Raw genomic sequence first — 12,031 nt, 5'->3', positions numbered from 1 at the left:
AGGATGCCATTTAAGATATATTTAAATTCTCTTTAAAACAACAACAACACTAACAAGTTTAATGAGCCATAAGCTCAGGAATTGGAGAAGCAAGGAATCCAAGGATCAGGCTAGAGAGCAGGGGTGGCCCACTAAAGACTCTCCAGCCATTGGACTACAACTTTAATCATCGCCAATCACTTGGTTGCAGTAAAGCTAAACACAGCTAGCTAACGATGTTGTTAACAAACCCCAAACTTTCATCTCTCTCACACATGCCTTGACAAAAAATTCAGGAAAGGGAGGTTATCTGGCGCATCACAGGTTGCCCACCCCCACTTTGTGCTAATCCATTTTAGAAATATTACAATTGGTGTACCCAACAAAGAGATGCACTCCTGGATATATATTTCAGGTATGGATTGCCTCACATGAATGCATGCTGGTGCAAAAATGCCTAAACAGCCCCCAACCCATTTCAGCGTCTGAAAACATGATTGAAATAAATGTGTATTATAACATAATACTTCCCAGAAAAAAGCAATTCATCTTTAGCAGAGACTGAGAGGGAAACTCTCAGGGCTTTGTGTATATGTGTGGAAATTGTCAAGAATAGTGGGAATCTTTGTGCTCCTCAACCAAATGTATGATATAGAGATTATAAAGAAGGGTACACAGTGGGAGGAAGGAAAAGCAAAAGAATGTTTGTGTTTGAAACGTGGGTGCTGAAGGAAGAACTATCAATTAAGTCTGGATCAGAAGCTATTCGCAAACTGTAAACGCTTTAATCAGGAAGTGAAGGTTAAAAAGCTGTACTCTAAATGCTGGTTTTTGGTATGTAGTAAGTTGCACTCTGTATGTGTGTGTGTGTGTGTGTGTGTGTGTGTGTGTGTGTGTGCATGCACGTGCGCATGCACTTGAGTTCTTACCCCCCCTTTTTAAAAAAATTCTTTTTTAGGCAAGACAGAAATTGATTCATGTCAGAGGAAGGATGTTTTCATTTAAGCCTAAACCTCATTCTTCAGAAACTGTAAATAAAATAGTTTCCAATGGCAGAGAAAGTAGGAAACTCATTAAACTATATCCAGGAGTGCTATTTCGGTTCTGCTTTTGACAGAAAATCTCTGCAAACTGTAATTTTGGCTCCAAAAATCCCTTTCAAATTATATGGGTTGGCTTCACATGTCATTTACTCATTGCTGTCTCCAGTTCCTTTGGGAAAGGCTGGTGGTATTCTCCCAGAAATCCATAGATAACCTGGTTCACAATGATACAGATAGGGTATGTGTTCCATAGGCTTAAATGGGTGCAAGACTACCCAGAGAGGAGCAAACCCTGAATCCAGAAACCTAATTCTGCTTGTGCATTGCCATGCAGAAGGCAATGCATTTGCCAAACACTATGGCCCAATTCAGACATCACACCAAAGCTCAGGTAAATGTATCTGAGGTAGGTGTTTCTGATCATCTGAATGTGTAAAACTGCAGTTCCGTCACACAACCGCAGCTCTGTTTTTGCCTCCAAAGCTGAATTTAAACACATGGTTTGTAGTGAGGTTTGCTGCTGAAACGGGAGGTTCTGAGGCACCATTGTGTTCTTTCTACAGCTGCTGTAACTTTGGGTTTGTGAGGAAGCTCCTCTCACTAAGAGGAGGAGGTCAGCTCAGAAATGTGTTCTAGAGTGCTGCACCTCTTGCTGTCTGTCTCTGATCGAATGCTTGGCTTCTGCCATCACCTCACCACTCCTGCTGCTGTTTGGCAACAGGGATGCTGCATCCCTAGAGTTCCTGCATTTAAAAGGAAAGAGCCAGCTTTTGCCTGCCTGCTTTGGACCAGATGTGTTCCTGAGCAAGAGAAGGCTGGGAGGTAAGATGGCGACAGCAGGAGAAAGTTCTAAAACGTTATCTTTTCAGTGTTCAAGGAGACATTAAATCCTACATACAGACACATATAAACAGATTTCTGTACACACACACACACACACACACACACACACACACACACACACACACAGAGCGGCTGCCCCTGTACCAGCAAAGAGGAGTCAGAGCAACAACAGAGAAGCTCAAGCAACAAAATGGAACATTGCCCCTGCCTCCATAGCCAGAAAGACAGCTGCAGTGTGATGAACAAGTGCTCCACTTTTAAAGTGCAAAAAACTCAGATGCTGCACCTGGGCACAGTGCAAATTCTGTTGAAGCTAATGCAGGAACACGACCACATTAACCCCACCCGTGGTCTTGTTCGTGTTTAATTAGTTAAAGAAAGACAACCTTCCTTTATATGTGACAAGTGTGATTCTGTTAATGGCACTGATAAATTCACAGTGGGCCATGTGTGTTGGCATGTGGGGGGAGGTTCTGTAGTTGTGGTCCTGGATTACCATAGGAAAACCAAGGGTGCAGAGAGGTTTTAAGGACAAAGCCTGTCTTGTTTGCTTGCCTTGCATGGAGCACCTCTACTTAGAGTTCCTATGGAACTTTATGTGAAAGCTTGCAAGGAAAGAAGAGGAAGAGGCAGGCATGCAAGAAACCCTTTCACAGACTTAGCACCTGATCTGGGGCAGCGGTTACTTAACCCATTCTGTGGAAGCAGTGGCACATGTGGGTGGACTGGCCCCTATGTATGAGGTGTCTAGCATGGTTGAATATTTGTTTAAAGTGCATGTGCACAGCTAACAAGTTACTGCTTTTCTGGCACCCATTGTCAATGGCAATATTGGTCATACATTTCTCAAGGTCTAGCCTGCCCCCATTTTTATGAGGTCACCTAGAATGATGCAGTACAGTCTGTTGCTGCCAAGGAAGCTTTCTCCTAGAAAAGATTACTGCACTTTTGAAATGGGCATGCAATCTTCTGAAGTCATTGTCAAGATCCTCAGGCCAGCTGTACTTCACCCATGCTCCCAGGATCTTGCAACTCCATCACCCTGGGACTCTTGCACACAGCAGGTTTTACTGAGAGTTTACTGGGAGGCTTTGTCCCAAGACCCCAAGGAGACGCGGAGACATGTGATGGTGAAAACGGTCAATATTTATTTTTGATCTGATTACAACCATACAGGCTGGGATTGGCAAGCCACCCCCAATGCAGTGCGGTAGCTAACGGGCCGGCCACGCTGTGGCTGTCCCGTCCTAAAGACCGTGGCGATAGCACCCTGGCTCCACGCGAGTCCTCCGCCAATAGCGGAGGTGCCCTTCTTAGCCGACCTAAAGTCAGGCATTTAACTAACAGTGCATCATCCCCCCGACGCTGCAGAGCCATACGGTGAGGATGCCGCCTGTAGCGAGGCATAGGCCACATCCCTGATCTGTCAAGCCTCAAGGGATCGGCCCACCCTCATAGATTTACGTTACCTCAGGTGCCACACCCATTTAGTTACCCTAACCCTGGATATAAATCAGGCTACACTCTAACTCGTGGTGAAAAGCACAACTTGTGTCTGAACTGCTCCCTGATAACTCGCACAGACTTTGGAGTAAATCTGGCAGATATTTGAATGCACTTGTTCCATTCCAGAGGAGATGCAAGTTAAAACTTTAAAGCCCCGTGTGAAAAACTTCCTGGAAAGGTAATTTGCAAGTGCACTATTCCATCATCTCATACTGTGCAGGAGATAGCAATGGTAAACCCCTCCTGTATTCTACCAAAGACAACCACAGGGTTATGTGGTCACCAGGAGTCAACACTGACTCGACGGCACCCTTTACTTGACCATTCCCTTCTACTTCTGGGGACTGAGGAACCTCCCCACTGCCTCTTTTTTCAACAATGAATGGGTGTGTATGCAAAAATGAGTCCCCAACAGTCAGGGGCAGGATCCCCAGGTTAAGTTTGCCACTTATAAATATAGGTGGGGGGAGAGAGAGGGAGGACCCCCCAAGTCACTTCCTCCCCATCTGGGGGAAACAGTTGCTTTCCCAACAGAGATTAAAAGAGGATCCCCAAAAGTGTATGCAGGGATCCTTGTTAAAACAATTTTTCTGGTCCCAGAACCACCCAGTACAATTATTGTGCATGAGATCTGCCTTAGATGCTGGTAGCAGCTGTACAGCATAAACTCTAGGGGTGTGCATGAATCAATTTGTTTGCTTAGATTTGTACCTGAATCAAAACACCCCCAACTTGTTTTGGGTCAGAATATGCCCCCCCCGATTCTATTTGTACCTGAATATTCCAAATCATTTTTTTAAAAAAGGGGGTCCCAGGGTCAAAAGAGTGGGGTGGGTGGTAGTGCCCAATGGGTGGAATCTACCACCCAAATTTCAAATAAATTGGGCAAAGGGGTGATTTTTGAAAAATGTTTGAAGTTGGTGTGTCTTTAAGCTTTTTCCCATAGGGAATAATGGAGATTTCAGCCATCTTTATAGCTCCATGTGGGGGGCACCAGGGTGGCCCAGAGTGGGTTGGGGTGGTTGGTAATGCCCAATTGGTGCAAGGAAGCTACCACCAGATTTCAAAGGAATTGGGCAAAGGGGTGATTTTTAAAGAATTTTTGAAATTGGCATGTCATTGGGGAGATTTGGGGCAGAAAGGGGGTTTGGGGAGTAGAAGAGTGGGTCAGGTGGTTGTGTCCCAATGGGTACCTGCTACCATCCAGATCTCAAATAAATTGGTGAAAGGGGTGATTTTAAAAGAATTTCTGAAATTTGCACATTAAGTTTTCCCCCATAGGGAATAATGGAGATTTCAGCAGCCCCATAACTCCATTTAGGGGGCACCATGGTGGCCCAGAGCAAGTGGTGGTGTAGTGCACATAGGGTGCCAACCACCCTCAAACCCACAAGCCCATGGGGCATTGGGTTTTGTTGTTTCTGAGGTTTTCTGAGACTAGAATCTCTGGTAGCAAATGAGAGTGGATTCAGTGACAAACACTGAATCACCCCTTTGCCAAATTTCTTTGAAATTTGGGTGGTAGTTTCCACTCATTGGGCACTACCACCCAACCCACTTTGGCCACAAAATGGAGGTCAAAATCTCCAAATTTGTCGGATCCAAATTGGGGGTGATTTGGATACTTAAATCTGGGCAATTGAGGACAGGGGTGATTTGTTTTGTCTACAAATCACCTGAATCGGCCAGATTTGGGTACAATCATTTTGTACCCAAATTGTTTCACACATTCCTAATAATGAACTCTACGGAACCATCCCTTCTCTCATCCACCCACCCGCTGTGCCCTCCTTCACATTTCTCAGTGAGTCTTCTGTGTTTCTCCCCCAAGATCCCCTTGCCATCCTGGGGTATCACTAATTGTGCATATGCATGGTTGTGTAGCTTAGGAATGCCGGGAAAATCACTGCTATAAGGAGTGGCAGGAAAGAGTTGTTAATATAATGTCTTTTCCCTGCCAAGGGCGGACGATTGTTGCTCAGAAGACACAATTGCACACACGCCGCCTCTCACTTTGTGGCCAATAGTTGCTGGGTGGCTGACACAATACCCACAGTCTGGCAATGCAAGTGGAATGGAGATTACTGGGATGGAGACTAGGAAGAGGAAGGGGTTATTCTGGCCAGCAGCTGGAGGTAACGAAACTGGAGTTGCTCAATTGTCTGAGGCATGATTCTTGGGTTCAGAAATTAACCACAGGTTGTTTAACTGAGCTATTGGTGCTAATCTGAATGGGGCCTGTGAATTGACATGTGGACCCAGAGTCTTCTGGATTGCAACCCTGGTTAGTGGATAAAAATACCAAGTCCTAGTTCAATACAGTTTAGTCTTGGCTACAATTAATTCCTATACTGGGAGTAGAGGTGCTATCCTGTATTCGCAGGAATATTCTCCATTTGGGAATTTCCCCATTTGGATCTTGTACAGTTCTAAGACGGGAAGTTATGTACTTACTTTGCTTCAGTACTCATTGCAAAATAAGCTGTGTCAGTTTTCCTTCAATGCCTTGCTAATTTATCATGAGATGACACGGTGAGACCTAGGCTTTGTCATCCTGCCCCTGTCATTTTTGCTACTACTAATGACTCTGTTGTAATCCCATAAATGATGTTAGGAGTATTCTCTGGGTTGCTGTTAAGTCAACCTAATGATCAGAGCCTTGTTTAGGGTATGCACAGAATGAAGCTGAAGATAGCAAACATTTGCCAGAATCCTTGAGTGCATTTGGTGAAGGTAGGAAGTAATTGATGGCAGCTTTTGGAAAAACAGGTTTAACACAACCTTAACTTAGCATAGTGAATTTGCAGAACTACTATTGTATTATACTTCCTAAAAATAACAAAAAGCAGTATATAAATAATAGTAATAACAATGAAGGCAGAAGTGAACTGGTATAAACCAGGTGTGAACTGGAGAAAACTAGTATAATGAGGGTTCAGCACCTATCATTTTTGCCTTGCTTCTGATGAAATTTGGGTCTCCCCCCCATCACCCCTGCTTTACACAGGAATAGGGCAGGACATGATTAAACTTCCATAATTGGAACTGTTGCATCTAAGCTAGCCTCCTGCTTTGGAAAAGTCAGGAAATATGAACTTCATTTTGCTCGAGGCTAGCTAGTTAGTTTGCTTGTTTCTAGTTGTCCATGAGCCAGGCTTACAAATGTTGGCTATCTGTATCATCTCGTAAGACAAATGCTCATATGATTTTGGCAACATTTTCCCCCTGAAATGAAAGATAGGTGATGCCATTATTGCACTTACAGCTTTTTGTGTGTTATCACTCCTCCTTTATCCCTCCCCTCCCAACAATTAGGGTAAATTTGCAGTCATTTTAGCAGTTTTCCCACAGAAAAGAGGTTTAGGGTTAGGGTAACAATGAGCAAATTGTACTCTCTCTCTCCATGGAGTGTCTTTGAAGAACATTACTGCCAATTTTCATTTCTTTGACATCGGTAAAAATGGGTTTTAAAAACTTAAAAGCTTTTAAAACACCATTGTAAATGTGGCCTCTGCAGGCCCCATAGTCAGGACAATAAAAGCACGACAACACATTGAAAGGTGAAAGTATTGTAATGCTCTCAGTTGTTTTCTATATCGAATGGTATAGACTTGGTAAAAAATCACAGTAATTCATCTCTCCAGATGGCTGGCTCCTGTACTACAGGGAATTTGTCACATAATGTCATTGGGTCAGAAGCATCAGTTTTCTGTGGGACTGGAAAATAAACTGCTTGCTTACCTTTATTTTGCAAGCCATCTGCAGAGAGGGCCCATAGTGGAATAGAAAAGCAGCATATAAGTTGAAAAACCAATATTAGCAGAAAACTAGTGTTTTTTGGAGGAGAGGTTGCAAACATCTACAGCCTTTGAAAGTATATGCAATAACTGTTAACATTTGTTTGGTTCTGAAGTTAATGGTATTGCTTTAAGGAACATTTCCATTCGTCAGATGAGTGTGACTCTCTGTTTATACTTATACTCTCTCTTATTTTTAACTTTTGGAGAAATGTACAAAAGAAAATTTTCAAAAAAAGAGAACTCATCTCAGGAACAAGTAAATATAGCATCTCTGGATCCAGGGGCGTAGCAAGGTTGGAGTGGGCCCAGAGACAAGATTTTAAAATGGGCCCCCCCACAAAGTCCAGGGCCTCCGCACACCCCAGGCCCCCAAGGATTTAAGTCTGATATTCCAAAATAAGTATGCTGCCTGCAAATACATTTCACTGAATACACACACACACGTCACAATATATAGTGATATACATTGAGTACTATACATTTGTATTACTTTTAATGCCTAGAACAGACTAGAAAGATGAATTATTAAAATGGGCCCCTCGCTGCAGATTAGCAAAGGAGACTTTCAACATGAAGGGTGAGCCTATGTTTGTTTTCCCAGAATTCTGAACAAATTCAGTGAAGTTTGATTGCAGGAGGTTTTTCACAGGAGGCTTTTAAAGCCCTTTAAGACACATCTCCTCTGGAATGGAGGTGCTGCATTCACATGTTGGCCAGATTTACCCTGAAGTCCCTGCAAGTTATTGGGGAGCAGTTCACACACAAGAAAATTAAAAGAAAAGCACCACACATGCTTCACAGTTCTCACTCAGACCTTCTGGGTTGCAAAACAACTTGAACATAAGTGCATTTATAAATGAATAAATGAATAAATAAAATTAATAAAATACTGTTCCAGAAGTTTTTGCAATTTTCTGCTATGAAACAAGCCACTTATAGGACTTTTTAGATAGTTTTTTTTAAGTCAGCAAATTTTCCAAGCTGTTTCAAAATAAATATTCAGAGACTTCTCGGTCCCTCCCCCCCATATCCAAGCCCTATGGCAAACAGATCCCTATATGGGGGGGGGGGGGAAGGTAAGCACAAAAAGGAGTTCACACTCTACCTGGAAAATGCTGGTCTGGGTTAAGCAGGGCAGCAAGGGGTCTTCTGCTGCAGAGAACACTCTGGCTGCCTCCTCCTTCCTGGCTGGCTTGGGCCCTACTCGAGTTCAGGCTTCACTGCGGCCTACACAGAGGCCTCCGTGGAAGCCCCGCCCACCCGCCAATCAGCTGAGAGGCGGGAGAAAAGAAGCTCTTTGCAGCTTGTCTGCTGCTTTGATTGCGGGCCAGCAGAACAAGCAGGAGAGACGGCGAAGAGGGTAAGTGGCTGAGAGGCTATGGGGCTGGGCAGGGGGCAATGGGGAGTCACATGAGGTGCCTCTGGGGTGCTCCTCCAGGCAGTGGGGCCCCCAGACAACTGTCTCCCCTTGCCCTATCATTGTTATGCGCCTGTCTGGATCACGATTTCATTTATTTCATTTACAATATTTGTAAATAAAACAGAAAAAATCATTTTCAGCCTTTTAGGTCTTGTATTGGCAGGTTTTTTCGCATCTCTGAACTTTAAAAAGGGTGGGTAACATTCTCAGAAGAAATGCTTGCACTTATAATTTGGATGAGCAGAGGCTTTTAGCTGGGAAGAGAGTTTGTCCTGCACTAATAGCTCCTGTGACTCTTGAAAGTCAGGGCCAACATGGTGGATCCATTTGTTCTGGCTACTTCATCTAGAAATGTTGTATTCCTATATGAAATGTACCGTGTGAAACTATGCAGCTTCTGGTGAAGGTATACCTTATTATGCAACACATTCCTCAGGCATAGTGAAAAGGAACGCAGCCAGCTGCTCAAAATGTATAGTCACAACAGAAGAGTTGGATTACAAAAACCGTTGCTTCCAAAGACACCGAGAACTAATTCTAACTAGAAGTTTGAGATCTGTTGATATTCAGAATGGCTTCTAAAAATACCCACAAAACTATTTTAACGTAGTATATACTGCTGTAAAATATAGAACATTCAGCTACTTAAGTGGCAGTAATATTTATGCAAAATTGGATATCAGAGCCATTTGGAAGGGTGGTATATAACTCTAATAAATAAAATAATAAATAAATAAATAAATAATTGCAAAGTATGATTTTATTTTGTGCAAATAAATCCTCAAATGAACACTTCAAAATAAAGATATCACACAGTTGTCTTTTGTACTTGTTGCTTTTCTGTGTGTGGGTGCACATGTGCTTGCTTGTGCATATATCAGGATGGGCAATCTTCTAGGAGCTGCATTGGGGTGGGGTGGGCAGAACCTGGGCAGTTTGGGGAGCTGGAACCAGTCAGAAAATGGTTGCTTGGGATAGTAGAACTAGACACAAAATGGCAGCTTATACAAAAATTTATACCTACAGAAAAAAGAATTTTAGTATCAGAACTTCTAAATTGCGGCAGAACAGGAAGGAAGCAATCAAAGCTGCTTTGTGTGGAAATAAACTGAAGAATTATTAAGGAGAGATAAAGTAAAAGCAACCCTGAGTACCTACAGAGAGATTGAAAGTGGTGTGGCCAGTTGTATTTGTGGAAGGGACAGAAGGGAGAAGCAAGCCCAAGCACCTGGAGAACTACTTCAGATAAGCCTGGGAGTTGCCACTAGCTTCTGACCTACCTTTGCTCGTCTCTAGTATATGAGTAGTTTTCTCTAACTATAATCTTACCAACTGGTGTCCCACCCTTGGTAGTAATGAGACTCAGACCTGCTGTGTTTCAGCAAGATTACACTATCATGTGTCTTTGGACCATGCCTGGGTCTCTGGCATTGCGTAAGCGCACTTGTACATGCACACACAACACACACAGTCTCTCTACCCTTCCTCTTTTGGAATATCTGAAACGTTGTACTGCATTTAATCTTGGTTTTGTGCTCTGAAGACTGATTTTCTTTTTAAAGACAGCTGCTCATTGTTTTAGGTTAATGTGTTGAGTAATTTTTGGGAATTTCACAAAGTAAGGCTGTTAGAATTCTATTGGGTAATTTAATTACCTCTATTTTATGCATCATTTAGCTCCTGTGGGAAAAGATGTTGATGATGATTTTTTGTTTTTGTATAAGTGCACAGGCTAAATGGCATGCCTTTACCCTTCTGTACTGCTCAAATTATTTCACAGCTACTTACAGAACTGAACAATGCTGTCTTGATAAGCACATTTAGCCAATTATTTCTGATTTAAAATAATTTATAAGCTACTTTTCTTTTACTCAAGGCAGAGCACATAACAAAACAAGCTAGAAACAGTAAAAAGCTCCTGGACATATGTGTTTACCTTGGATTACAGAACTTAATATTAGTAGGCTGCACAAATGAAATGAGCTATCCAAACAATTTGGATAATGTCTTTAATATAACATCATGTTTAACACCCTTTTCCAGAACAAAATTTGTGGCTACAACTCAAGGGCGTAGGTCAGGATAGCCCCTTAAACCAGGAGTAAGCAACTTTGGCACTCCAGCTGTTGTTGGACTACAGATCCCATCATCTCCAGTCTCAATGAATTATTCACAGCAGCTGGACTTCCAAGGTCGCCTACCCCTGATAATAGTTTAGATTGGGAATGAACCATGGGATGTATTTGGCTTCATGCTCTCTCTGATCCACAATTGAACATAAAGTGGAAGATAATTGTTTAAACCAGGCCATAACTGCCATGCCCCCACCTGAGGACATAGGAGAAGAGTGGGGGGCAGGGGACTAACTAGAAAATGGGGAGCCGCCTGAGGAGCAGCAGGCCACCGATTTGAATGGGGAGGTAGGTGAGACAGGCCAGGGCGAGTGTTTGTCGCAGGAGGGGCCGGCAGGGCTGGGTGAACTTGGGAGAGAAGGGTCAAGAACTGAGCCAGAGATTGAATGACCACTATCTCCTCAAAGATGAAGGTGGGAAAAACGTCAACAGCAGGTGAGGGAATTACAGAGAAATAGTTGACTGACAAGAAGGCAGCAGGAGCCAGATTGAATCAATGGCAGCTGGTGGGGGTGGCGTGTTGATTAAGTGCACGTGGCTACTGACTATAAATTTGGCAGCCACGTCTAATCTGCTTGGAGCTTTTGTTTTGGAGAGTTTTGTGACTCTGGAGTTTGGGATTCTGAAGTTTACTGGAAAGCCTGTAAATCAGATATGTACTTGGTCTATGGTGCTTTCACTCCTCATTCCTGTATTCATGGCGAGACTGCTAAAACTTACCATTTATCAGTAAAGCTGAAACTTGAGCTACAATTCTAACTGGCTATTGTGTCATAAATCTTTGGCCAGCTTCTTCAGTAGAGTGAGCTCATGACAATAACATTTCTTGAACCATCCTCTTAGAATCTTCAGGCTATCATTAAGCCATTTTATAAATGATGGCCTAGATGGGACATAACGTTGCTAGTCTAGCAAATATAAGACAGTTGACTGCCAAATGACCAGAAAGAAAGACCACATCTACTCTGGGGTGTGCACAGAACCGGCTGACCCAGTACTGTTTGAGTCTGAACTGGACTGGCCAGTTCGGTCCAGCACCCCATCTAACCCCTGCCCCTCCGTTTGGTTCGGTCTGGGGGTGGGGGTTGTGAATTTTTAAAAGAATTTTTATCACATACCTCCTCTGGGAGACTTGCTCTAGGTGGTGGTGGGGGTCCTCAGGGGTTCCCCCTTTGCCCACCAGCCTCCTTGCCACTCTAACTGGCTGTTCGGCTGGCTCTTCAGTCCATTCGGGCCTTCCCCCTTTTACTTTAATTTCTATCACTTGCTAAAGGCATGGGAGCAGGTTAGACTGCTTGAAAAGTAGCC

General features: G+C 43.3%; 1 protein-coding gene across 15 annotated transcripts in view; it reads left to right on the top strand.

The window, feature by feature from the left end:
- Positions 1-12,031, top strand: part of LMO7 (LIM domain 7) — a 203,622-nt gene that overhangs the window by 45,046 nt on the left and 146,545 nt on the right. The window contains exon 1 of one of the 15 annotated variants that reach the window (XM_053306370.1): positions 8,509-8,531. The exons of the other annotated variants lie outside the window; for them this stretch is intronic. The gene's annotated coding sequence lies outside the window, so the exon portion shown is untranslated. Of the gene's footprint in view, positions 1-8,508; positions 8,532-12,031 lie in introns of those variants that run through there. 15 annotated transcript variants of the gene reach the window in all.

Source organism: Hemicordylus capensis, chromosome 3, assembly GCF_027244095.1.
Source record: "Hemicordylus capensis ecotype Gifberg chromosome 3, rHemCap1.1.pri, whole genome shotgun sequence".
Lineage (NCBI taxonomy): Eukaryota > Metazoa > Chordata > Lepidosauria > Squamata > Cordylidae > Hemicordylus > Hemicordylus capensis.
This window is presented reverse-complemented; position numbering and strand designations above follow the sequence as displayed.